Source organism: Papio anubis, chromosome 2, assembly GCF_008728515.1.
Source record: "Papio anubis isolate 15944 chromosome 2, Panubis1.0, whole genome shotgun sequence".
Classification (NCBI taxonomy): domain Eukaryota; kingdom Metazoa; phylum Chordata; class Mammalia; order Primates; family Cercopithecidae; genus Papio; species Papio anubis.
The window spans coordinates 70851789-70879477 of record NC_044977.1 but is presented as its reverse complement, the minus strand read 5'-3'; the positions used below and the strand labels follow the sequence as shown (position 1 = coordinate 70879477).

The 27689-nt window shown below is 41.5% G+C and overlaps 1 protein-coding gene across 1 annotated transcript in view; it reads right to left on the bottom strand.

Moving 5' to 3' along the window:
• Positions 1–27689, bottom strand: part of FRMD4B (FERM domain containing 4B) — a 361154-nt gene that overhangs the window by 230155 nt on the left and 103310 nt on the right. The window lies entirely within an intron of this gene.

Genomic DNA, 27689 nt, shown 5'->3' with positions numbered 1-27689 from the left:
GGGTCAAACAGACCTTGTAGATGCCAAGAATGTTTTCTTTCTCCTTGCTTTTGCCATTGCTTCTTTTACGCAGTTCGTTCATGTTCTCTGGTGTGTTCCTTTACACATGTCATTCACTCCGTTGGGTGTGCTATCACAAAAGGGTATAAAACCACAACCAAAGGCACATCCAAGTGTATGTCCTTATAGACTCACAATCAGAGAGGAAAGAGAGCTCTTCTCTGCTAGCTCCTGCAGGTTAAATCATGGGCAAGGATGCCGATTGACTATCATAGCCATTGTAGCCAGGTTAGAGGACATAGTAGTCTGTGTAGCGACTGGCTTAACCAGAAGCAGACGCCATCCTGTGGTCCAGGAGGGCGGGTACCATGACTGGCAGTCCTATGCAGGGCAACTTGGTCAGATGTGTGAAAAGAACATTTTCCCCAATAAAAGGGAGTTCCTGTTACCAGAAGAAGTGGTAGAAGGATGTTGGGCAGCAGAAGCAGCCGATCTTCCCTACAAGGGCTCTTACCTTTGAGGCAAACATATCCAAGCGAAGGAAGGAACCATTGCTAAGCCATGACATTCTAGTTCTGGGATACGCCACAACATCTGGCTCACTCTGATACCATGTTTCCCAGTCCTACCCTCCTTGGTGCCAGAAATTAAATGATCCATGATGACCTGCTTTCTGGTCTGCAGACAAAACCTCCTAGTTCCAATTGAAATTTAAATTTAACTTGGTCCCTTGTAGTGAAACAGTACTGCGGGATAGGCACCATATTAATAGTACCAACCTTTTTATTAATGTGATTTCAAATAATATTTTGCATTTTCAATGACTTGGTTACGTGGCACCTTGGGTATAATAATTATTAAATTCTTTCATCTGTTCCGAAGCAAAGAGATGCATTGCTTTGTTTTTCACCCAAAGAATATCAATAATACCACATTATTAATTTTATTGGGATCCCCTGAATCTGAAAGCTTAAAACTTTATTAAAAAGGCCCTCACCCTTGCACTTCTTATTCCCTTTTCCATAAATCCAACACAAAAACACATGAGGTGCCAACAGCTGAAACCTTTTGCCAAGATGGGCTTAATGCTTTTAAATGGCCAGAAGCACACTCACACTCTCAGGGCCCCACTTCTAGAGCTCCACGTTTAATGAACAATGGCTCTTGGAAAACCTCATGCTGGATTCCAGCCGATACTCACAGCTCACAACTTTGCTGTCAAGATGCCAACTGTGCAAGGCCCTAACAAGAGTTTCCAAGTGCATCGGGCTCCTCCCAGTCAATAGCTGTCATTCCCACAGGCTCAGCTGGTCCTCAGCAAGTAAGAAGGAGCATCCTCCCCACCAACTGACCCTTTAAATAGCCTTGCCACATTTCCATTGTAAAATATTCACTTTCCTTTCTGTTCTCTTCTCCAACTTCTGGGGAAACAAGTGAGAAACTGCTAAGTGATGCTGCCTCCTTGTTTGCAACTTTCCTATCATCTCCTCTTCAAAAAAGCCGGTTCAGTCAGTTTTGTGGCAGTAAACATGGCCTTCGGGGCAGGCTCTAGAGCTGTCAATAATGACTATGTTTAGCCACGTCTTACCAAATGTCATTAATGTCAGGTTTTGGTTTTGTTTTTGTTTTTTTTTAGAGACAAGGTCTTGCTCTGTGTCTCAGGCTAGAGTGCAGTGGCTCAAACAGCTCACTGTAACCTTGAACTTCTGGCTTAAGCACTCCTCCTGCCTCAGCCTCCTAAGTAGCTGGGACTACAGGTGTGTGCCACCACACCCAGCTAGTTTTTAATTTTAATTTTTTTTTTTTTTTTTTTTTTGTAGAGACGGTGGTCTTGTTGTGTTGCCCAGGTTGGTCTCAAACTCCTGACTTCAAGAGATCTGCCTTGGCCTCTGAAGTGCTGAGATTACAGGTGTGAGCCACCACACCCATCCTAATGTCAGATTTTTAAGCAAGTATTTGCACCAGTATTTGAAGAGTGTCTTTTGGAATCTTCCTGAAATTTGTATAAATCAGAACATGGGGTGAAGGCGACTTGGTTTAAGGAAGAAAGTGGTAATATAGACGTTGCCACTCCAGCCCCTGGCAATACTATATATATCTTTTACTGAACGTAAATTCAACAAATGCTTGGGTATAAAAGACAGTAAGGATTAGCATGAGAAAGAAATAATGTAATGTAAGTGATTCCACCTATGAAGCCACTTCATAAAGGTGAGCGTTAGATGGGACTTAAGAATATTCTCAGTGGGGCTCAGTTCCTGGATACCTCTCATGGTGTCAGCGCAGCACAGTGTAATGACTCTACTATTTAAAGGGAGGCATTTTTCATACAACCCGGTCCCTAACCTCAAGACAACTACTTTATCTGGTGCTTAATCTAAGAAACAGAAATAGTGACTTAAGTTGCAACTCTGGACTTAACAAGAGGTGCAATGTGTGACATGGCAACCCAAACGATGTTCAAGGGTTACTTATTAAACAGGATTTTTGCCTTTGTGATTTTCTGATCTGATGGTGTCCACTGGGCCAGGGATGGAAAGCAGTTTTCCACTCGAATGCCAACTCCAGTTGATTGGTAGTGGCTGCCTGGGCACTGCTTCGAGAAGGATTCTAAGGCCCAGTGGGAAAGAGTGCTATGATTGATCAATGTCTGCCATAGGCCCAGACGTGGCTGCAGAAATGTCACCCATTTCTTTCACTGAGAGGGAAATGAGGGTTGTATTGTGTTTTTCCTTTCCAAATACTGGGCATTTGATTTTTTATTTTTTTCCTTGTGGAGCCAGGGCTAGCTGAGGTTTTTATTCCTGGCCATGTGGGGGAAAAAGGAATTAGGGGGTCATGGAAAAGCATCTGTGGAGTTCACTGACCTAGGTCATCTGGGTCAGCACACTTTTTACAAATACAGTCTCAATTGTAGTGACTCGACTCTGCTGTTGCAGTGGGAAAGCAGCCAAGACAATACATCTCAAATGGGCACAGCTGCGTGCTAATAAATCTTTATTTACAAAACAGGCCATGGTCAACCCCAATCTAGACTGTGAGAGATATGGGTACGAATTAATGCATAGATGAAACGGAAAGGTGAAATCAGGGGAAAATTTCTTTCTAGAAAGGAATTTAGGAGCCAACCTGAAAAGTCCCTTTCGAAGTGATGAAGAACCCTGAAGTCGTCGGACCTGAAATGTTCCTTTCAATTAATAGTCAGTAATGCAATCATGGGCTCCTCCACATGCAAGCAAGAGGCTGCTGCCTATCAAGCATGGTTCAAGAGCCAAGTACCCCCACAGGCATCATCTTGCTAGTCTGAAATTTCCGCCAATTGATGCTTTCTCCAGAAAGCCCTTGTTGAAAAGTAAAGCTGTCTCCACGGAACACTTAATCCAATAATCTACCAGCACTTGGAGAACATATTAGTTAAGAGAGAGCAGGACTGTGATGGAGCAGAACGTGGGACCTGTAAGTTTTGAGTCGAAAATGCTGTAAAACAGGAAAATGATATCATAAAAAGGAGTCAGGGCTTGTTGTACTGGCTGGATGGGCAGGACTTGGTAGGGAGAGTGGGGGGTGAACAATAAACAAGAGCAGCTCTGCTGAGCTGGAGCCAGCAGCATTTGAGAGAGCTGCATGGAGTCCTGGCAGGGGACCAGAGCCACCTTAGAGCAGGGATGGCGCCAGTAGGAGGAATTTCAAGCAGGGAAGAGTCGAAGACTGGAGGGCTCACGCCCAAGTTGCACCTGGGGACCACTGCTTAGAGTGTTTTTCGGAGAGGCCAGTGAGAAGCTCAGGTTTGAAGTCAGATTCTATCAACCTGGGGTGAAATCCCAGCTCTGCAGTTACCCACCTTATAATCTTGGAGGAATTATTTAACCGCTTTAAGGCTCTGGTTTGCCATCTGTAAAATAGAAAAACAGTTCCATCCTAAGGTTGTTCATGAGGAATATATGCACGGTGTCTTAAAAGGCCAGTTCTTGGCTCACAGTGAGTTTCCAGGAAAGAGAGCCTATAGTCATCCCACTACTCAGTCTCAGCAGAAAACCGGCATCGCTTGGTTCAGCACTTCTTTGTGCTGAATGTGTGAATGCAAAAGGGAAGAAGGCAGAGGTTACTAGCGGATTCTGGCTCAGTCTTTACCCTAGAGCTAGATGTCTGAACTTCTCTCTTTCTTTAAGTTGAAGCAGCAAATCCACTTGGCTGTTGAGACATTTCCAACAAGAATTCATTTAAATCAGAAACTCATACAACCAGGAGATTCCTAGGCATTGTCCCATTTCTCTGTGTGCACCACAGAAAGCTTGCAATGACCCAGTAAAAGGAGTATTAGTGCCTCATCTGTCCTCATAAGGCATCAGGAACACAATGAGCTACTTCCCAGTCACCTCTGGACAGCCAAGGGGTTGGCCAGATGGCACAGTGACCACCAGCATTCATCCTCATTCTTCTTGCTGAGAAAAATCTCAATTTTTATACATTATCTACCCCTCCCTCACACAACCCAGGTGCTAATCCCCCCTTCAGGGGGAAACCTAATTGGCATAAACCAATTGCCATGTGAGGGGACCTGGGACAGAAGCCAGTTCATCAGAGAGAATCTCAGGGCTACTGCTTGGAAATCTGGGATAAAGGAACCCTCTCTTCTCTGTATATAGAAAGCTGAGATGTGAGGACTAAACTGCCACAGCCATTCTTGCTACTAAAAAGGAAGAAAATCTGATAACAAACCACATGTGGAGAAGGCAGAGTAAAGAGAATTCAGAGAACACTGGCAGCCTCTTCAACTGTACCTGAAGTTAGAACCCTTCAGGTTCTCAGTTACACGAGCCAAAAAGCAGTTCTTATGGTGTAAGCTGGTTTGAAATGGGGTTTCTCCTGGTCATATGGATTCTTCCACTTTCAGGATCCCCATAACCCCCAGCAATACCAACAAGAACTCCACCCTTTCCTCAAATGGCTCAGATTTCCTGACAACAAACACAATTTCCTAGTGCACAGAACAGACCCCTGGCTTGCTTCCCTTAGACTATGAAGCAAAAGGACAAATGAACAAAGGTGAACTTTGGTTGGCACCTTCCTCTCTGAGCCCATCTCTTGCTCCTGACCATTCCTCTCCATCAGGACACTCGGGCCAACTTCAAGTTCCAAAAGCAGGTCCGATATCAGCTCTTAACTTCTGCTAAGTCTCCAGATTCTACTGGCACTCCTGTGCCTAAGAGTGAATGTGTGAGTGCAGGGGTAAGCGTGTGAATATCTGCGTGAGTGTATGGGTAAGTGTAAGCGTAGGAATGCGTGTGTGAGTACGCGAGTGTACGAATGTGTATGTAGTTTGCAAGACCTGTACAAGCTGTTTCTGGAAAAGTGCTCCACCTAGGGGCAGACAGTCAAACTGATGCCCTCTGATAGCACGGGTAGTAGGCATGGCCTGGAAATGGCCATTGAGAGGCAGGAAGGAAAATAGAATATTTTACCCATGAGGTTCAGCATCTTCTCTTAATAAAAGTAATGCCTGAAAGGTTATGGAACAAGGGGAAAAAAGAAACATATATATATATATTTGAGACAGGGTCATGCTCTGTTGCCCAGGCTGGAATCTGGAGGTATGATTCCCAGCAGTTAGAGCTCACTGCAGCCTCTAACTCCTGGACTCAAGGAATCCTCCCGTCTCAGCCTCTCAAGAACGATATTTCTAATTACAGTGGAAAACAGTACTTTAAACAAATCGAAGTTTGAAAATTTATACTTGGCCTATAGAAGAGGGGCTGTAAGCCCTAAGGGGTCAGCCAGGTGAAATCCATGAGTCCTATGGTTCCCATTCTCCTGTGGCAAACTAGAGATGGCATCCCTATTGAAGCGGGGACACTGCCATTCAGCCCCAAGTGATAATGATGGCCAAGTGGTGCCAAAACTCTGAATTAAAAACAAAACACATCAGAACAATTTGTCCAGATTTGTACCTGAACTATCCTAATTTTCTGCATGGTGGCTACTAATTCACATGGTATTCTAACTGTAAGTCACCAATTTGCAACTCATGCTGTCCATTCTCTGTTGTTTCTTAAAACTGAAGAAGGTTTAACTTAGGACTCCCTTAAATTTTCATTGTCCTGAGAGTATTTACAAATATGACTCAACTCACAAAAATACAATTGACCACCCACACCTCAGTCTGAAGCAAGGTATACCTGGATGATTACAAATGCATCTAGGCAATACAACACAATTTAAACCTGGGATAGAGAGGGAGAAGTTGACAGCACTGAGTTTCTGAGTTATGTTTTTCATCCTACAGGATATGAATCACCCCAGGCTCCATCCCTTAGCAGGGTAAATCTCTTTGTCAGAAGCATGAGGAATCAGAAATGTTCTGTCTCCTGACTTCATAAAAATATTTGACTAATGAACAAAGTCTCCAGTTCCAAAGGTGATCCTGATCTCCTGTCTAGGGAAACTTTTAAGAAGTTCATTGAATCAAGTAGTGAGTAATTTACAATATCCTGGATAACTGTCTAGGGACGTGGTTATAATATAACTCACACTGGGATTCCAGTTAACGATATACTAGCCTCCAGTCTAGTTTCACCACGTGCTTCTTAAAGTGGAAGATGTCCAAGGTCCTTGCTTTTGAACAATTATCTTTATCAAATCAGAACAAACCCCTGACTGAGTGATTTTTAAATTTGATTGTTCTGAAGCCCAACTGCAAAAATAAGTGGCTGAGTGTTCAGAAATACAGCAGGAATATTACCCACTTGCTAATCTAGCTAGAAATTGCACTCCTCTCTAGATGACAGTAAAAACAGGTAACATTTATTGAGTACTTACTATGTGCCAAGCACTACTTTCAACACTTTTCATCTATAGATTTATTACTGTGCTCAAAAACCCTAGGGGGTGGGTCCAATTATTATGCCCATTTTTCAAATAAGGCAGAGAGGGATTAAGAAAATTATACAAGGTTTTCCAGTTGGTAGCTGGTAGAGCCAGGTTTGAACCCAGGAATTCCGGCCCTACAGCCCAAGCTAACTGCTTTACAAGACTGAGATGCAGATTCGATAGACCTTTTGAATTAGAATAGAAGAAATATAGACTGAGGACACTTGATGTCACAGGAAAAGAGTGCCTGGAAATCAAAAGTTGTTACTGGAGTCAGACTATGTGGTGGACTGGTCAACTTTCAGAAGTCTGATTTTATTTTACTGATTGCTATTCTTTCGATAACTCTAAAGTTAGTGAGAGCAGATGGGACTGAAAGTGGGTAGAAGCAGGAGGAAGAAGAGATAAAGGTGGAACATGGGTTGCTTCAAGTACCCAAGGCAGTCACGTGCTCAAAGTTCTTCCCTGTAGAGGCCAAAGAGAATTTCATTTGGCTGTTTCTGTTTAAAACACAAATGGCTGTATTGTAACACAATGCACACTTACAAAGCATTCATTCTTTCCTATCCATTAATTTACATAGGTTATCTAAGAGCAGAACTTGAATGAGTGAAGAGACTAATTTCAAGTCTTACCATTGGAAAGGGTTAATTTATCGTGTTGAGTGCGGAAGCTGGGGCCTCTGAGTGGATGAATGAGCGGTCAGAGGAGACCTAAGAGAATTCCAGTGACAAGCTCCACTCTGTTCCCAGTTCCTTGAAGTTAGGTGGGAAGCTTCACATGCACCAGGCACGAAATCAAACCTTCTCTGTGGTTACCTATTATCACCAATGGGTCTCTGAGTCATGGTTTCCTCTTTTGTCCCACTACTGTAGTCTATTCATACCTCTATTACAGTAATTCCATTGCCTGTGATAATGGTTCATTGCTATACTCTTGATACGCAGCACAGTGCCTCATGTATACTAGGAACAAGAGTCAGGTTTGTTGAATGACTGGATTAAAGATGCTCAACTAGACTAACACATGAAACTAGTCAATAATATGAATAAAAGTAATCATTAGTATTTATTGAGCATGAATGAGCCAAGTGCTTACATGTATTATAACTTCATTTAATCTCTCAACCACTCTATAATGTAGGCATTATCCTGATTATCTCCATTTTACAGTTAAAGAAATGAGGCACAGAGAAGTGATTTCCTCAAGGCCACTTAGTTAGCCTGGACTTGACCCCAGGCCATCGTGATGTTAGAGCCAGATCTATAAACCTTGAACTGTATCTCTCCCTTTATTTTACTGTCCTGACTGAATGCAATCAGGCACACTATGTGTTCTCACTAATTCTTCTCAAATACTTTCCCACTATAGTGACTCTCTCAGAACAGTACCTGCCCATAGTCACAAATCGCTGTAACCCCATTTCATAACCAGGCTCCCTCAAATGTCATTAACCTCCTAGCAGTGGCTTTAAGATAGAAATAAATATGCAAGATGCTTGAATTAGCAAGGTTTCCCATTTTCCTCTTTCCCTAGCTTTAGAGTTGACTTGATTGCCTCATTAATCTCAAGGGAATGTGTTGCATTCACCACACGTCCAAAAGATGTGCAGCATTTCACAAAGCAGCAGAATGAAGACAATAAAACCCTGCATCTCCTATGCCGGGAGCTGCAGAGTGTGGACAAGAAGAAAATTGGTGCAAACGGCTCCTAGCTGTTTCTCAGAGATGTAAGAAAAAAGTGGAGAGAAATTTCTATTTGCTTATTTTCTTTTGTTTACATTAATGTCATTCCATGCTTTGGGAAATCAGAACTTTCTGGAATTTCTCAATTCTGGGATGTTTTGTTGAATTTCATTTCTTCTTACTAAAGATGATGCTGGCTTGGAGAAGAGATGTGCATATGGTATATTCCTCAAAACACGTATGTTCCCATCTCCAGAAGGAAACTAGAAAATATCATATAGCTACATTTCATTTATAGGGAGAGAGTGCTTCTAGAGGAGAAAGGTGGTTGCAGGTAACAGATGCCTGTCTGAATAAAATCATAAAAGCTTGCAGAAAACACATAACACCTTCTTCAAAAGACCTCAAACAGGAAATAATCAGGGTGCTGCTTTAACAATGGAGATACAAACTAGGACAAGACTGTCCATCAAGCAGATGAGTAGTACAGATCAGACATGGGGAAGGAAAAAAACCACAAAACAGTTCTGCGCTAAAAGTATGCTTCCCCTCGCTTTTTACAAATCTATACTATGTGGCTAGAAACCATGCATTGTATAAGAGATGGTTCTTCTTTTCAGCAAAGGAAGATAAAATTAGAAGGTATTCCTTCAATGAACATGTAGTGGCCCAGGGGCAGAAAAAGTCAATGGTAATCTTAGGGCATGATCCGCCTGCCTCGGCCTCCCCAAGTGGTGGGATTAGGGTTGAATCAATAGATGCTGTTTATTGCTCCAGGTGAGCAGTGCCATCGGGTTGATGTAAAGCACATTTCAAGGAGCTGCATTTCAACACTATCATTAGTGCTGCATGAGGTCAAGGGTGTGCCCAGAAAGCAGGCCCAGCCTATGCAGGCAGCTGCATAGGGTGTACCCAGAAGTGCAAGTAGCTGTGTTGTCCTCCAGGGACTCCCATGAGGAACTCTCTAACCTTAGCTTCTATTATACTTATGTTGAGACTCACGGCGAACAAGCTTTCCTTCCTTCCTTCCTTCTTTCCTTCCTTCCTTCCTTCTTTCCTTCCTTCCTTCCTTCCTTCCCTCCCTCCCTCCCTCCCTCCCTCCTTCCTTCCCTCCCTCCCTCCTTCCTTCCTCCTTCCTTCCTCCTTCCTTCCTTCCTGATGGAGTCTCACTCTGTCACTCAGGCTGGAGTGCAGTAGCAAGATCTCGGCTCACTGCAACCTCCGCCTCCCGGGTTCAAACGATTCTCCTGCCTCAGCCTCCTGAGTAGCCAGGATTACAGGTGCGTGCCACCGTGCCTGGCTAGTTTTTGTATTTTTAGTAGAGATGGGGTTTCACCATGTTGGTCAGGCTGGTCTCGAACTCCTGACCTTGTGATCTGCCCGCCTCGGCCTCCCAAAATGCTGGGATTACAGGTGTGAGCCACTGCGCCTGGCCAGCTTAAAAGCTTTTTAAGGCATTGACCACTGCCCAGTGAAAAGAAAGAAATAGTCAACATCCATATTTTGTGAACAGGCAACAATATGAGTGAATCCATCAAATGGAGATAAAGAAAGCCCCATACTGACTTCTCAAGGCTGGGCACCCACCTCTAAAAGAATGCAGACTCACAAGATACTATGGATTGGGGAGCAGATCCATGCCCCCAATTGTTCTTTCATTTTAACCATATGCCCCTGACCTTCAAGAGTCTTCTGTGTCCATGGTCAAGCCCCATGTACCTCTCTGGTGCCCCTTGCTCCACGCCCCCTCTTCCCCTTCTGCCCTCTAACACACTACAACATCTGGCTGCATGGCCACTGCACACCCTGTTGCCTCCATATGGAACCCTTAGCCTCTTCCTTTTCCTGGTTAAGTCCTACTCAGTCTTCAGCTGTCAGCTAAAGAGTCATGTCCGGAGAAAGCTGTCCATGATTCCCTCAGCCTAGGCCAGGTTCTTCTGATAAATAACTTCTCAGAACAGTGATTCTTTTCTTCAACTTACCTTAGTCTGCAATTACACATTTATTTATGGGACTATTTAATTTTGATCTTTTCCATGGGGCTGTGGGGTTTTGAGAGCTGGAAACTACTTTGTCTGCTTTTGGTCTCTATTGTTTCTCCATCCTTCATGGCACATTGTAGGGCTCAAGGAATATTTGTCGAGTAAAGAAATACTCAGTGTTTTCAGTTAACATATTAAGGAGCAGAAAAAAGACAGTAGTACAGGCTATTATTCATCTTTTATTCTCTGTGAAATTAATCATTTATTCAAGATGAAAACTAGACTCCCCTGCTGAATAAAGTACCCTGTCCTCTGAGTTAGAAAGATTAAATACTAAAAATTTTATATAGGTGAATCACTTTTTGCTTTGACTGCCAGGGCACACCAAGTAGCTCAAAGCTAAATTTTGGGTCTGCCCTTAATAACAGGTACTGTTTTGCAGGTGGTTCTCCGTAATGCATTTCTAAATAAGCATCCCCGAAGATGCAAAGCAGGTGTTCTTAGCTGCTGAATGCTTACAGACAGGAAGAAAAAGCAGGTGTTCCAAGGATCTTTCAGGGAGAAACTGCTTTATTAAAAAATTTTTTGTAGAGACAAGGTCTCACTCTGTTGCCCAGGCTAGAGAGCAATGGCTGTTCACAGGTACCCACAGTACACTGCATCCTTGAATTTCTGGACTCAAGTGATCCTCTCACTTTGGCCTCCAAAGTAGCTGGGGCTACAGGTGTGTGCTACTGCACCCAGCTGAGAAATATTATGTTAGATTGCAACCCACTGAAATCTGGCCAAATTATCTTCAGGCTCAAAACCCTCAAATGCAAACCTGTTTTTTTTTTTTTTTTTAATTATTATACTTTAAGTTCTGGGATACATGTGCAGAATGTGCAGGTTTGTTACATAGGTATATATGTGCCATGGTGGTTTTATGCACCCATCAACCAATCATCTAGGTTTTAAGCCCCATGTGCATTACGTATTTCTCCTAATGCTATCCATCCCCTTGCCTCCAACTCCCCAACAGGCCCCGGTGTGTGATGTTTCCTTCCCTGTGTCCAGGTGTTCTCATTGTTCAACTCCTACTTATGAGTGAAAACATGCGGTGTTTGGTTTTCTGTTCCTGTGTTAGTTTGCCGAGAATGATGGTTTCCAGCTTCATCTATGTCCCTGCAAAGGACATGAACTCATTCTCTTTATGGCTGCATAGTATTCCATGGTGTATATGTGCCACATTTTCTTTGTCTAGTCTATCACTGATGGGCATTTGGGTTGGTTCCAAGTCTTTGCTATTGCAAATGGTGCTGCAACAAACATATGTGTGCATGTGTCTTTATAGTACAATGATTTATAATCCTATGGGTATATACCTGGTAATGGGATTGCTGGATCAAATAATATTTCTGGTTCTAGATCCTTGAGGAATCACCACACTGTCTTTCACAATGGTTGAACTAATTTATACTCCCACCAACAGTGTAAAAGCATTCCTATTCCTCCACATCCTCTCCAGCATCTGTTGTTTCCTGACTTTTTAATGATTGCCATTCTAGCTGGCATGAGATGATATCTCATTGTGGTTTTGATTTGCATTTCTCTAATGACCAGTGACGATGAGCTTTTTTTTCATATGCTTGTTGGCCACATAAATGTCTTCTTTTGAGAAGTGTCTGTTCATATCCTTCACCCACTTTTTGATGTTTTTTCTTTTTCTCGTAAATTTGTTTAAGTTCTTTGTAGATTCTGGATATTAGCCCTTTGTCAGATGGATAGATTGCATAATTTTTCTCCCATTCTGTAGCTTGCCTGTTCACTCTGATGATAGTTTCTTTTGCGCACAGAAGCTCTTTAGTTTAATTAGGTCCCATTTGTCAATTTTGGCTTTTGTTGCCATTGCTTTTGGTGTTTTAGTCATGAAGTCTTTGCCCACGCCTGTGTCCTGAATGGTACTGCCTAGGGCAAACCTGATTCTATTATAAAGCAGACACCATTGCCATTGTGTTCGTTTCATATGGCTACTGTGACAAATTACCATACGCTGATGACTTAAAATGGCTGAAATTTGTCGTTCAGGTTTGGTGTTTGATCTGCTGGGGTTGATAAGCAAAATAATCCCTGGGAAAAATCTCAGAAGGGAGAGTGGCTTGATTAAACCAGCAGAATTGCTTTCTAGCAACAGCTGTGACTGGTATGAAAAGGGATATCAAAAACAACAACAACAACCCTACATTCTTTTCATCTACAGAGCAATCATATGTCTCAGGTGCCATGGTTTCTACTTTACATTCATGATCAGATTTATTTCTCACCAATAACCCTACAAAGTAAGCATTTTGACACTTGAAAAAAATTCAGGCTCAGGAGGTTAAGTGATTTTCTCCAGGTCACTGACCTAGCAACTGGCAGAACAAGGGCTCAAATTCAGGTGAATGTGTCTCCCGAGTCACTGTGCTAAACTCCCTCTTTCTGAATTAGAGATGTTCAGGTTTCAGATAAGTCAAGATGTTTGATCTGCTGGGGTTGGTAAACAAGATAATCCCTGGAAAGCACTTCAGGGACCTGAACGGGACATGAGAATGGAGAAATGCCCAATAATATGTAACACTCATACTGTGGAAGACTATTTCACAGCCTCTTGTGTGGATTTAAGTAGGTAGTCTACTTTTACTCTGGTCTAATATTTAATTGGCCATCATCAGAAGAAGCCAAAAGCTCTTTGGAAAAAGAAAGGTGGATCCAAAAGAGCAGAGGAACTTTGTGAAGCAAAGATGCCAGGGAGGATAAATGGCCAACAATGTGTTACCAGATGTGCCCTCCCTGAGAACACTGGACTTGGCAGGGGTAAACAATGAGAGAGGAAGTCAGAGACGGAAAGGACCAGGGAAAGTTCAGGTCTCCCTCCCTCCCACGCCCTCACTCCCCATTGTGGCTCGCACTGAGTCAGCCCAGATGGGGAGAAGGCAGAGACCTCACCCACCCAGTGCCCAACCTACCCATGGCCTGGAAGTAAGTGAGGATGAGATTTGTGAGGGCAGCTTAGATACACCCAGGCGCTACTTGGTCCCCCTTTTCCTCCATCCTCACATAGCCCCAGTGATGCCAGTAGTCGGATCTCTGGGAGAGAGTACACCAGCCGGGCCCTTGGATTCTGGTGCCAGCCCTAGTATTAATTACTGAATGACTTTGCATAAGGCACTTTGTGTCTCTGGGCATTTCCCGTATGAAGAGTCATCTGAGGTTGAATTAGATTAGGGATTGCACATACAAGTGCCAACAGAGGCCAGGCAGGTAATGAAAATGTAGCAGGCTCAGTACAGGATGGCAGGGAACAGTGGGGACTAGAGAGCACATGTTTTGTCCAGTGAGGGCATCCCCAGTGTCTCCAGATCCTCCAATTTTTTCACGGGAAGCCACAATTCAGACCTTTATATAAAGTCTCCCAATCTTTAAGTGTTGGCAACAAACCAAGCCTGCAGGGCAGTTGGCAATCTTGAGTCTAGATGTGCCTTGCCCCAAAAGCTAGTCACTAGCCACATGTGACTATTTCATCTTAAATTAATTAAAATTAAACAAAAATTAAAAATTCAGTTCCTCAGTCACACCAGCCACCTTTCAACTGCTCAGCAGCCACAGGTATTAGTGGCTACCATATTGGATAACACAGATCTGAAACATGTCCAACTTTGTAGAAAATTCTCTCGGATTGCCCTGGCCTAAGTGATGTTTAAGATAATGTTCGGCTATTAAAACGAAAAATAAAGACAAAATGAAACAAATATTACTTTCTTAATTGATAGGAAACAACACTACTGGAATTTCATGGCATAACTTTAACACAAAAATGTCGGTGTCATTATTTTATTTTCACTCTGATGAGTTCCCTTCAGTTGCATTTAAATTGGTTTCTGCAGATCTGTTAATAGAAGCAGCCTGATACTTTCTAATCTGCTTCAACATACAAAGTACATTCATAGGGATTTGAAATCTAAACTTACATTAAAAGGAGAGGGGCGGGGTGTGGTGGCTCACGCCTGTACTCCCAGCACTTTGGGGGGCCGAGGCTGGCGGATCACTTGAGGTCAGGAGATCGAGGCCATCCTGACTAACATAGTGAAACCCCGTCTCTACTGAAAATACAAAAAATTAGCTGGGTGTGGTGGCGTGCGCCTGTAGTCCCAGCTACTCAGGAGGCTGAGGCAGGAAAATCGCTTGAACCCAGGAGGCAGAGGTTGCAGTGAGTTGAGATCATGCCACTGCACTCCAGCCTAGGCGACAAAGCGAGACTCAGTCTCAAAACAAAACAAACAAAACAAAACAAAACAAAAAAAAAAAAAAAGGAGAGGGGGCAGGGGAGACAGAAACCCTGCTAGGTGAGGTATCACTTCCATACAGAGCTTTTAACTGCCTGTGCAAGAGCCTCCAATGTGATAAGCTGCAATGTTTTAGGTCAGGAGTCAACAAACTTTTCTATAAAGGACCAGACTGTAAATATTTTCAGCTCTGTGGGCTATATGATCACTATGGCAATTATTCATTTCTGCCTTATAACATGAAAGCAGCTATCAACATGTAAGCAAATGTGCATGACTTTGTTTCAATAAAACTTTATCTGTGGACACCAAAATTTGAATTTTGTATAATTTTCATGTGTCAAATAGTTACTTGATTTCCCCCCACAACCATTTAAAAATGAAAAAGAAAAAAAATTCTTAGCTCAGGACAGTAGCAAAATAGGCATTGTGCTGAATTTGGCCCACAGGCAGTAGCTTGCAGACCTCTATGCCCTGAAAGCTCTCCGATGGAGAGACTGGTGAACCATAGGGCAGGGAGAGCTGAGCTCTGACTTATATATATGACTCAGTGGGCATGAGTCCAATGTAAGTTGTATAGTTAGCCAATGTCGTTCAGGAATGAAGGGAAGGACCATAAGGGCCCTTTTTTGTGAGACAAAATTTATTGACATAGTTGGTCCTCATTATTTACAAATTCAAACTTGCCTACTGGTTAGAATTCATTCACCACTCCAAAATCAATACCAAGGTACTTAAAAAAAAAATAGAGGCAGTATCTCGCTCTGTTGCCCAGGCTGTAGTGCAGTGGCACAATCATAGCTCACTGCAGCCTCAAACTCCTGGGCTCAAGTGATCCTCCTGCCTTGGCCTCCCAAAGCGCTGCGATTACAGGCATGAGCCACCATACATGGTCTTTGTTCGAGGTATTTTTGCAATCATTCTCTGACTTGTGGGGAACAGCAAAAAATTTGAGTCACCCAATGCTCCTGTTCTCAGCTTAGGTATAACAAAATAAAGCACTGCCCTTTTGTTTCAGCTCATGTTAGGTACACGTGTCCCTTTCATAGTCTATTTAGCAACAGGTTTTTCACATGTTGGTGCTTTTGGTTGGTGATTTTGCTGTTTAAAATGCCTCCCAAGGACAGGGCTGAACTGCTGAATTAGCTGTGGTCTGAATGTTTGTGTATTTCCAAAACTCATAGTTTGAAGCCTAATCACCAGCGTAAGAATGATAGGAGATAGGGCCTCTGGGACATGATTAGCTCATGAGAACACAGCTCTCATGAATGGGATTAGTGACCTCATGAAAGAGGCCCCAGAGAGCTGCCTTACCCCTTCTACCAAGTGAAGACACATGAGAAGGTAGCATTTATGAACCAGAAAGTGGACCCTTCTCAGTGTCTACCAAATCAAGTGGACTGTCAAGTGGCATTAGCAGGACCCTCATCCATTGATGCCCAATGGGCTGGTGTCTTCATGGTGAATTTCCCAGCCTCCAGAACTGTGAGAAATACATTTCTGTTGTTTATAAGCTACCCAGCTTATGGTATTTTGTCAGGGCAGCCCAAATGGACAAAGTTCCTAAGTGGAAGACAGATGCGATGTCCTTGTAAAAAAAATAATATGTCTTAGATAAGCTTCATTCAAACATGAATTATAGTACTGTTGGCATGAGTTCAATGTTAATGAATCAACTATATATATTAAATAATGTGTCTTTAAACAGAAACGCACTTAAAACAAGGTTATGTACTGACTGGCTAATGAGAATGTTGTGACGAGGTTTAGAGCAGCATAACTCATTTCTCCCTAGGTGTGATGTTTCAGTATTTGCTAATTTGGTGTTCATGGCAACTTTATTGAATATAACTAGCTCAAATAATGAGAATTGACTGTATGCTGACACTAAAAAGAAGTCATTGTGATATGTCGTATGTTCCTTTCTGCTACCTTATAAATTGCAGGCCGGGCGTGGTGGCTCACACCTCTAATCCCAGCACTTTGGGAGGCTGAGGCAGGCGGATCCCGAGGTCAGGAGCTTAAGACCAGCCTGACTAGTATGGTGAAACCCTGTCTCTACTAAAAATACAAAAAAAAAAAAAAAAAAAAAAATAGCCGGGCGTGGTGGTGCAAGCCTATAGTCCCAGCTACTCAGGAGGCTGAAGCAGGAGAATCGCTTGAACCCGGGAGGCGGAAGGTGCAGTGGGCAGAGATTGCACCACTGCACTCCAGCCTGGGTTACAGAGCAAGACTCCATCTCAAAAAACAAACAAACAAACAAACAAAAACAAAACAAAAACAAATTGTGTTTAAGCTTTAGTGAGAAAGGCTGAAACTATTTTAAAAAAAGTTTTTGGATGACTTCATGATTTTAGGTTTCCATAATTCTGTGGTTCTGGTCTCCCAGATAACCAGGCTGTTGTCTGGTACTGTGTGTGGCAATAGAAAGTTATTTTAAAAGTCTTCACTTATAGGTCATTTATCTGCCAACCCACAAACTGTGCTCCAACTAGTGAAACACTTCAGCAGGACTCCACTGGAGACTTCGCTGAAGAACATTTTCCTGCATTGTACATATTTAACACAGCTTTCTGGACTGTCTGGATGGTACTGCATACCAACCATAATTAATGACTCAAATATAAGTATTCACTGCCTGTGTCAACCAGAAGACCTGGCACCTTTATTATATCCTTGGATGTGATTGTTATTTGCAAACACTGCATAAAAATCACTGGCTTTGTCTTTTGGAAATGCATCATGTGGGGTGGTCCAACAGAGGAAGTTATTTGGAAACGGAAGAGGATGTTGGGGACTGGATCCATTTGAGAGCTGAGGTTCAGACAGAGCCAAAAAAAAAAAAAAAAAAAAAAAGGTGTTTCAAATGCATTTAAAAGTATATTAACAAGTAAGCTGATGTGTCTTTGGGACACACACTCATTTAAAAAAATTAATGACTAACTTCTCTTGACCAAATACTATTTTTCTGTGATTACTTATGCAGTTACTGGTGTTAAGGTCCTCATCATGGCCTCAGCCTCTTCCCCAAGCATTTCTAAATACTATATGACATTATAATGCTTCCTATGTGCCAGGCACTATTCTAGGCACTTCAAATATATAAGCCCATTTAACCCTCAAAAAATCTTATGAGGTAGGTACAATTATTATCGTTTTCATTTTATAGATGAAGAAAGTGAGGCATAGAGATGTCATGTCACTTGCCCAGGGTCACACAGCAAATTAGTGGCAGAGCCAGAATTTGAATTCAGGGAGTCTTGTTTCAGAGTCTTTTCACTTCACTCCCTATTGCTACATGGACTCTCAATAAAGCACTGAATAGCTGTGTAGGAAACCCAATTCCAATACAACAAGGACCTTTATACAGTAGTTCTTCTCACTAGCAGGAATATTCAACTCATTATTCTTTCTTTTATTTTCTTTCCCTTCCTAATTCTTTTATTTCGTTACTTCTTCTATCAAGGCCTCATTACGCACAGCAAACTTCACCCTTTTTGGCATATAGTCTGTAAGTTTTTGACAAACATATACAGTCACGTAACCATCATCACAATCATGATTGAACAGTTCTAGCACCTCAAAAAGTCCTTCATGTCCCTTTGTAGTCAACCCTTATCCCCACTCCAGCCAAGGATGACTCACTTTGGGGCATCCATAAGCCCCAAGTGATCTTTGCACAGATTTCAAAAATAGAACTTGAATTATATGGGCAATTTATAAATTTTTATTATCACTGTCTCTAACTGGAATTTAGTGTTTCTTCAATTGTGAATATAGGTAACAAACTATAGAAATATTAGCAGTACTTGTGACTCAGTCACCAATAGAAACCACAGATATTTTGAGATCACATCATGGTGGTTACATATATTGCAAAATATTGTTTATACTCCTGACAACTTTGACATTACAGTAGTTATTAGATCTATTACTAGAAATTGTTTTTTATTGCATTAATATATAAGAACCTTTGTTTTTATAATATATAAAATTTTTATAGTATTCAATGTTTTAGAAACTGTTATTTCAAAATAATTTAAGTTTAATTTTAAAAGATATTTTTCTAAGAAAGGGTTCATAAGCTTTGCCAACTTACTAAAGAAATCCCATTTTCTAAAGCATGGCCCTAAGAGAAATCTCATTTTGGCAAAACAAGTCATTCTTCACTTATCCCACCATCCTGGGCAACAAAGAAACAAAACACACAAATAAGCAAAAAACGCTCTGGCTATTCATCAAGACAACATTTCCTCCAAATGAAAGATAAAGAAATAAATAAGATTCAATTACTGCCCAGACTGATGGAGGAACTACATATCTTTTTTTTTTTTTTTTGAGACAGAATCTTGCCTTGTAACCCAAGCCAGAGTGTGGTGGTGCCATCTCAGCTCACTGCAACCTCTACCTCTCAGGTTCAAGCGATTTTCCAGCCTCAGCCTCCCAAGTAGCTGGGATTACAGGTGCGAACCACCACACTCGGGTAATTTTTGTATTTTTAGTAGAGATGTTTCGCCATGTTGGCCAGGCTGGTCTCCAACTCCTGACCTCAAGCGATCCGCCCGCCTCGGCCTCCCAAAGTGCTGGGATTACAGGCATGAGCCACCACGCCCAGCCAGAATTACATATCTTCTCTTAAAGCTCTTTCTTTAAGCCAAATGATGCCACTGCCGTCTGCCGAGGAGGACTGTTCAACAGTACCACCTGCCTCTTCTATGGAAATCCGCAGGGACTACAAGGACGCTTGCCCTTCCAGTTCTCTGCATCTGCCACAGGGCTGACAGGGACCTCAGACAGAGGAACCAGCCATCTGTGAGCTCAAGAATGACTCTAAAAGGGAGAATGGGTTATCAGCCACTCTAAAGATCAGGCAGAAGCTGAACATTTATGTTCTCCAACTATTTGGGATTACTTTTAAATCAGGATTGTATTGTTATATTTACATTTATATATCTTTTAGAGACAAGATCTCGCTCTGTCACCCAGGCTGGAGTGCAGTGGTGTGATCATAGCTCACTGCAGCATCGAACTCCTGGACTCAAGCGATCCTCCCACTTTGATCTCCCAAAGCAACAGGATTACAGGTGAAAGCCACAGCACCGTCAGGATTGTATTATTAAGGCACATGTGCCTTAGTCTGTCACCTCTGAATTGTTTCTCTCTTAACTTACTAATATAAGAAGCAAATCCACAGAAAAAGAGGGATGGAAATAAGCAATTTTCATAAGAAATACAGCCAATAAATATACAAAAGTCCTTCACTGATAATCAGAAATAAATATTAAACAAATGAGATATTTTTTCTCCTATTAGATTGTCAGAAACAGAATTACTTTTATAAGACAAAAGAATTGAGGTAAGATATATGTTGACTACCTTAAATCCTAATGTGGGATTTAAATAAAAAAGCAACTTCTTTAAAAATTCAAAGGTGAATTTAAAATTTGCTTAGGAAGGTCATTTCTGAAGCTGATTTCAAGAGACAAAGCTAAAATAATGAATGTAAGATTCTAAATAACAAGTTATATAGATGCAATATAGAAAATTCATAGGTGCTGTTGACTTTAGCTTTGGTAATTAGGACTTGAACTATAACAGTCTTTTATTTCTACCTACCCGCAACCCTCTGCTTTTATGTACTTTACCTCTCCTTACCTCTCCACAGCCAGACAGTGACTTAGGCAAATAGGAAGGTAGGTGATGGGCTATTATTGCTTTAAAAGGCTTTCATCTCTTCCATGGTTTTTCGTAGTGTTATTATCTCTCATCAGTAGTTAATTTATATAGTATTTCCATGATGCCTTCTTAACAACATCCAGTGTATTAGCGTCACCTCCTACTTACATGGTAAATTCATTTCAACACTGCATTGGCCAGAAAGGACATGCAGTAAATGTTAATCAATTCTACTGCCGTAAGAAACGCACATGGAGTTAAAGTTCACAAGAAACAGAAGCTAGAGAACTATCAGCATAGTTGAACTTGCTGCTCATTAGTTCACGATCACACTCCCCCAAGGTGAAGAGAGACATTGTCACCTGAAACCAGTGCTAGCAGTAGTTATCCTGTTCGCACAGCATACCCTACTGCCCACGGGGGAAAGTTCACTTCCAATGCACAATATTTAATTGAAAAATTAAATATTGACCCTGCTGGCCAGCCTACACCTAAATCTCATCTCTAATCGATCTGCAGTTCAATAACACGCATGTCTTCTTTTGCCCCTACCTTTCGTGATGGCTTCAGCCGAAACATAAAAGTGCTTTAAAAGATTAATAATAGTTCCACCTTGGTGCCAGGTGCAGTAAATTCCCAATTCATTCAATCCTCACAGTGATGTTTTGCACTTGATACAAAGTAGATGCAAAATAATGTTTTATAAAAGCACCACAATGGGGTAGGTATTATTTTTAATTTTTTTTTCCAGAAGACTTAGAAGGATTAATTAGTAACTCTCCAAAGACCCCAAAGCACAGTAAGTGGGGGAGCCAAGAGTTGAACCCCATCTAACTCCAGAGGATATGCTTAATGACTACACTATATTACCCTCTTATTCTTTAATGCTAAAATAAGCTTTCAGCATTAAAAAGAAATGAAACTGTCAGATGACAATTAGTTTCAAAGTCTACCATAACAGGTTAGGCCTTTTAATACCTTTAATACCACAGCTTTTACTAAAGATTGATCAAGAACTCAGGCCATTTCCTAAATACCTCACACAAAGGCAACTCTAAGCAAGTGCTAATTAAAATAGGGCATATGCCATGTTATCAATAGGAATCCGAAGTTAAACAACAGAATGGGCTAAGTGTGGAGCTTCTGGCATATGCTGGGATGTAACAAGCCTTCTCTTTAAATCAGGTGTTGCACCCATATAGTTTGCTAAGGATAAGGTATGAATAAGGAAATGCTCGGGCTGTAATGAGTAGGTTTTCATTATTGTGGATTTGAAATAAACTTTTAAAACTGTGTGTGTGTGTATGTGTGTGTGTGTGTGTGTGCGCGCGCGCATGTGTGTGTGTGTTGGGTAGAGGATTACGGAGATTAACATTCAAAAGACAGTCAACAGAGAATAGTCCAGAGGTGGAAGGAATTTACAATTTAGGCTTAGAGTATTTTCACATTAACACCAATCTATTGGTAATGCCTGCCTGGAGTCCTGTTTCAGAAAGTATTGTGAGACCTGAGTTCTATAAAGAAAGGGTACTGTGTTGATTAATAATGTCTGTCCTGGCAGGGGAAGGGAGGGTAGCATATTAACTGCATAGTTGCTTTTCTCAGGACTAGAACATTTACAGGAGTGCCATATTTGTTCATTATCACAGAGCTATCTCAGAGCTGCCAACTAGGACTGAAAGGAAAGATCACACTGCAGACCCAGGATATTTAAATCAGAAAATAATTTGAACCGTGAAAAACACAAGGGTCTATGGGATTTATCCTCAGATGTAATAAGATAAGCCCACAGATGCGCTTGGGGGCTGAGATGACAGAAAGGCCACTTGGCTGAGAAACAGGAGGGAAAAAGAGCCAAGCAATATGGCTGAGAATTTGTTCTCCATACTGGTACAAGAGAGCTTCGTAGATTTGCTATTTCTTTGGCTCAGCCTCATAGGTTTTGGAAATGTGACTATTTATAGGGATTCTTATTTTTCTTATTTCTTTCACTCATCTCTTAAAAGTTTTAAGCAAAGTCTACTTGAAAAATGTCAGCCTGTCTCAGGTGTGCAAAGAGAAAATTAAGTTTTGTCAATGTTTAGTCAGAATATAAAACGAGGGGAAAACTGACCTCTGGTGGTAGATTTGGAAAATCCCTAATACAAAGATTTCCAAAAAGTGATCCAGGAAGCATTAACCCCTCAACATTTTCCATGGGAGAAGGGCTCTGTGGTAAAAAGACCTCTGGGAAACAATTACATATTATATAAATACAAATATATAATATAATGTAATATAAATATATTTATATTTATATGTTATATAATATATTGTTATATATTATTTAATATACCTGTTTTTTGGCAACTCATTGTGTTTATCTAAGTCCTTAAGAATTCCTGCAGAAGAGAAACTATTTAACACCTTTTAATTCAGCATTTCCTAAATTTGTTTGAATATAAACATGAACTATATTTTAAAAATGAACCTAATATTTTGGGAGACATGAACCTTAGGGAGAAGAATATAAGATCACGTTTTCCCCATCCAATATGGAGAATTCCTTTCAGAGCTCTTCTCTGATAAAACCTTAGAACACTTGTGTTTTTATATGTAGCCTTCCCTTCCATGTTCTCCTCCATGACTGTGTTCACTAAGAAGCTAGGTAAATGTTCGTTTGTTTGTTTTTTGTTGTTCTTTTTCTGAGACGGAGTCTTACTCTGTCATCCAGGCTGTAGTGCAGTGGCTCCTTCTCGGCTCACTGCAACATTCACCTCCCAGGCTCAAGTAATTCTCCTGCCTCAGCCTCCCAAGTAGCTGGGATTATAGGCATGCGCCACCATGCCCAGTTAATTTTTTGTATTTTTAGTAAAGACTGGGTTTCACCATGTTGGTCAGGCTGGTCTCGAACTCCTGACCTTGAGTGATCTGCCCACCTCGACCTCCCAAATGCTGGGATTACAGACATGAGCCACCACGCCCAGCCAAGGAGCTAGGTAAATGTTAAAGAATAATTTCCCAGTTAGAGACAAATAATTTACATATTTCAAGTTAACAAGCATCTACTGAAGAAAAGCTAGTAGCTGTATCAGTGCACTCAAGCTTTTCAGTTGTAACTATGTATTAGAAATCTTAAAAAGGTCAACATAGTTTATAGATTGCTCTTCTAATACAGAAGCCCTTCAGAGCTGGGAGTTGGTAAAACAGTGGCTCAGACTAGTTTGTGCTCTGGGGCCATATAATTTTGGGGTTTGATGACAACCAGTTCTGCATCTCACTAGCTGTGTGACCTGGGGCATATTACATAACCTCTCTGTTCTCAGTGATCTCATCTGTGAAATGGAAATCACAATATCTCCTAGTTCTGCTGGGGATTAAATAACTTAACCCTTGTAAAGTTCTTAAAAGAACAAGTGTTAACTCATTTAATCCCCAGCAGAACTAGGAGGTACTGTGATTTGGCAGTTGGCTAGTAATTTGTTGTTTCTTAATTTGCACCACTAAAGTTAGGTGTATGAGGCATCATTTAAAATGAAAACAGGCCTGGCCCGGTACTTACGCCTGTAATCCCAGCACTTTGGGAGGCCAAGGCAGGTGGATCATGAGATCAGGAGATGGAGACCATCCTGGCTAACACAGTGAAACCCCGTCTCTACTAAAAATACAAAAAATTAGCTGGGCGTGGTGGCGGGCACCTGTAGTCCCAGTCACTGGGGAGGCTGAGGCAGGAGAATAGTGTGAACCCGGGAGGCGGAGCTTGCAGTGAGCCGAGATCACGCCACTGCACTCCAGCCTGGGCGGCAGAGAGAGACTCTGTCTCAAGAAAAAAAAAAAATTGTACTTTTGTTTTAGATCCTGAGACTACTAAGAAATTTTAGCTGATTGTCACTAAAATGTATTATGGTGGTATTTTAAACTATTAACACTTTTTCTTTGGAAAAACCAGGAAAGTTTTCCTCTTCTTAATATTAAAAAAACTGTGGTAAAACAGATAAAACACAAATTGATCATTTAAACCATTTTTAAGTGTACAGTTCAGTGCTATTAAGTACATTCACGTTGTTGTGCAACCATCACTCTCATCCTTCACTAGAACATTTTCATTATCTCAAACTGAAACGCTGTGTCCATTAAACTGTAACTCCCCATTCCCTCTTCCCTAGAGCTCTTGGCAACCACCACTCTGCTTTCCATCTCTATGAATGTGACTACATTAGGTACCTCATATAAGTAAGATCATACAGTATTTATCCTTTTGTGACTGGCTTATTTCATGTAGCATAATGCCCTCAAGGGTCATCCATGTTGTAGCATGTGTCAGGATTTCATAATACACACCATTTTGGCAGCTTTTTTCACTCTTTTACTTAATACATTTAAGAGATCTACCTGACACTTTTTAAAGGTCTCACCGTATTCTATCAGATGTAAGCACCATCATTTATCCACTCCTCTCTGATCAGCAACCATACAAATTGCTCCCATAATTTTGCTGCTATAACAATGCTAAAGTTAACACACTTGTGCATATATCATTTTGTATTTGAGATAGTTTAACTGGAAGATAAATCCCTAAAAGTTATGCTACCTGGTCAATAAGAATGTGCATTTAGAATTTTGATAAGCACTGCCAAGCTAACTTCTAAAAATATTGCCCCTACTGGTATTCTCATCAACAGTATACAAGAGCCTTTTTGTCCATATCCTTCCAATGAGGAGTATTTAAAATATTTTTTGTCCTTGCCAGTCTCATAGGTGATGAGCATGGTTATTTAAAATAGGTATCCCGACACAAAGAAAAGATAAATATTCACGGTGATAGATATCCCAATTACCCTGATTTGATCATTACACATTGTATACATGTATCAAAATATCATATGTATCCCTAAAATGTGCAAAACTATGACATATTAGTACAAAATCCACACACATGAAATAAAAGAGGTATAAGGGAGGACTTGCTGGTATGCAATGCGGGCAGAAGGGTGCTCGGGGTGAAATTTGAGGGCATCAGAGTCCTCTGACTCTATTTGGAGACCTCTTCTTTTTTTTTTTTTTTTTTTTTTTATTTTTTTGAGATAGAGTCTCACTTACTCTGCTGCACAGGTTGGTGTCCAGGGGCACGATCTCTGCTCACTGCAACTTCTGCCTCCCGGATTCAAGTGATTCTCCTGCCTCAGCCTCCCAAGTAGCTGGGATTACAGGCATGCACCACCATGTCTGGCTAATTTTTGTATTTTTTGTGGAAACAGGGTTTCATCATGTTGACCATGCTGGTCTCAAACTCCTGACCTCAAGTGATCCACCCACCTCAGCCTCCCAAAGTGCTGGGATTACAAGCGTGAGCCACTGCACCCAGGCCTAGATGACTCTTTTTATTGATCCAAGGCAGAGAACAGTATTCCAGTACAAACAGGACTAGAAAGAGTTCTGCTTGGTACTATAATCAGGACTGATACTGAGTAGAAATGCACACATACAGCTGTGCTTGGTTAAGATACTGGCAATTCCACCATAGTGGTTGGCAACTGACCAGTCCCCTGAGCCCCACTGTTGAATCCCAGCCACCTCCCCACAATCCAGCACCTCAAGGGTAAAATCTACTGCCAAAAGAGGCCCTTTTAGACCCTGCCCAGCACTATGGCCAATGCCTGTTTAGGCTGATCCTTATTTGTGCTGAGAGGCTGTTAATGGTTTCAATATTGCTCCTGCCTACCTGGGTCTAACTTTTTGTAAGACTCCCTTCTATTTCTGAGCCTCTAGCACTGTTGTAAAGATGTTGTCTGTCTATTTCAGTTACAAGATCCTGTCTTTCTCATTCATTCTTTCACTCTCACAGTGTTTATTGAGTACCTCGTATATGGCAATTGCTGGACCAGGATCCCAGAACATTACTGTGAAGAGGGCAAATGCTGTCCCAGGCCTCAGGGAACTTATACACCAGGAGGGAAGACAGGTGAAAAGTAACTGAAGAGACAAATTAATTCCTGCTAGTAATGAGTGCTATAAAGAAAACAGGGAAGGCTCTAAAGGTGAGTTAATGAATGACTAACTTCTGCCCTCATTGCATATCTGTGCATCCTCTCTTATACCTACTTTAAATAATCAAGTTCAGCACCTATCAGACTGGCAACAATGAAACAATTTCGGAATACTCCTTGTTGCAGGGATATGGAAAAACAGGCTCTCACATTCATTTTTGATGAGAATGACAGTGGGCACAATATTTGTGGACGCTCACTTCTCAGAGGGAGCTCCTTTAGTAGAGAAGCCAGAGAAGCCCCATTCTGAGACTTAAAGGAAAAAGATACAGGAACAACGGAGTGTAAGAAGCCAGGCAGCACTGTGCAGTGGGTGCAAAAAATCCAAGTGGAAAATCACTGCTTATGTTTTAGACGGAATCAAAGAAGGCAAGAATGAGCACAGGGAGCTAAGGAGGTGAGGTTAGAGACAATGTCTGGGACCAGGTCAAGTCCAGCCTTACAGATTACAGCAAAGAGTTTAAGACGGTCTTATTTGTAACTTAAGAAAAGTCCTGCATCCTTTAAGTCTGTATTCTCCAATGCTTCTCAAGGTACTCGAATCAAGGAGACAATCAGTAAGAGTTTGTTTGAGAAGTACACTGATCCCCTGTAGCTTTCTTCTATCTCTGCCTGGCACTCTTTAGTTCCTTTGACAGCTGCTTGAACAGTACAAATATGCCCAGAGTTAAAGAACTGGTATCTTCCACTTCCCCAACATCTGTTATGCTCTTCCACATCTTTGCCCCCTTTAAAACAAACAAATGAAATTTCCATCCCTGAGTACACTTTACTCAATGATAAAATCAACCAATAATTACTGAGCACTTTCTATGTGCTCAGCATTCTTTCAAGTGCTTTGCCTATATTGACTCATTTCATCTGCTGAGCAACTCTGTAAGGTAGGTTTTAATATCTCCCACATTTTACAGATGAGGAAACTGAGACAAAGGGAGATTAATCATTTTGACCACAATCATGCAAGTGGTAAGTGGTAGGGCAAGATCTTCAGAGTCAACGTCCTTGACTGCTACATCTCTCCAGCAGGCGCCAGCATGTGGAACTGCAATGATTTCACCAGAGGAAGCATTTTGAGACATAAAATGCTGTTCCTAACTGTTGCACATTCCACTTACGTGCAGTTCATAGTTTTGCATATTTTACATCGAT